Source organism: Gavialis gangeticus, unplaced genomic scaffold (genome assembly GCF_001723915.1).
Source record: "Gavialis gangeticus isolate Ggan-Ray unplaced genomic scaffold, GavGan_comp1, whole genome shotgun sequence".
Taxonomy (NCBI): domain Eukaryota; kingdom Metazoa; phylum Chordata; order Crocodylia; family Gavialidae; genus Gavialis; species Gavialis gangeticus.
In genome coordinates, this window is record NW_017729024.1 from 101,572,968 (window position 1) to 101,574,158 (window position 1,191).

Sequence of the window (1,191 nt, forward strand, 5' to 3'; positions counted from 1 at the left end):
CCCCCCACCTCCTGGAGCACATGTATAAACATCCCAGGCGTAGAAAGATGACAAAGCTAGCAATGAAAACATCTGAGAGTGTGGCTGGTATGGGAGGGGCCCAGATTGGGCATACTATACTTTGGTGATCACTGTCCAATAGGATAGGTAAAGTACTCCCTCAGCGTAAGTAAAATATAATATAACATTACTAAAGTATCTCAAATAGTACAAAGCAATACATTAGGAAATCTCTCTCTCTCTCTGGATTCATTGAATTCGACAAAACTCCTGCTGACTCTTATGTTATCTGGACATGGTCCAAAAAACAAAAAATAATTTAACAAATTCTGAGAAAACACTCCTGTGACTGTCCACAGTAAAAGGTCAACAGTGCTGTGCTATTATACACAGTACATGTATTTTTAAAAATACATGTGAAATGAAGTCACATAAAGTTGATTTGGCTTCTCTGAGGCACTTTCCCTGTAGATCACAGATGATACCATAAAACAAGTTGTGAAGGAAACAAATAAGCCAAAGACCACATTTACAGAAGTTGTCTGTAGTGCTTTCTATACCAGGCAACTGTAAATACAAATCTCTCTGCTCATGCAGAAAATGACCACTTCATTTTTTTTCCAAGAAAAGATAAATTTGAGAAGCTTTGTGATAATCTCCGAAATAAAAATATATTATATCTGCCTAGCTTTGGACTGGACCTTGTCATTCCTGTTTATGCAGCACAGGGGGTTTCAACCTTTTTTAGTAAGTGTAACCCTGGCAGCCAGACGCAGGAGGGGTGGGGGCAGTATGGCCAGATGTGGAGCAGCAGCAGCATGGGGTGGTGGGTGGCAGTGACTGTTGCTACATGCAAACTTCCCCCACTGCTGTGCTGAACCTGCCCACTCTGTCTCCTCCTGCCTGTGCATACCCCCTAGGGCCTTCCCAACTACCCCCAGGGGTACATGTACACAGGGGTGAAAATGCTTGATTTAGCATACTGTATATTTTAAAGCTTGACCCTAAGGAAAAAAAATGGCAGGTGTGTGTGTGTGTGTGTGTGTGTGAGCACATGCTATATGAAATACAAGCCTAGAGTCCCTAAGCTGTAGCATCTTTGGAACAGTAAGTAAATATTGTATACTTTGTATGCTGCTGAATACACTTATGCACTTATCCGTTTATGCTGGCAGATTATCTGCATGCTCC

At 41.7% G+C, this 1,191-nt stretch overlaps 1 long non-coding RNA gene across 1 annotated transcript in view; it reads left to right on the forward strand.

Annotated features, from left to right (window-relative positions):
- Window positions 1-1,191, forward strand: part of LOC109298233 — a 19,542-nt gene that overhangs the window by 10,840 nt on the left and 7,511 nt on the right. The gene's annotated exons all lie outside the window — the stretch shown is intronic.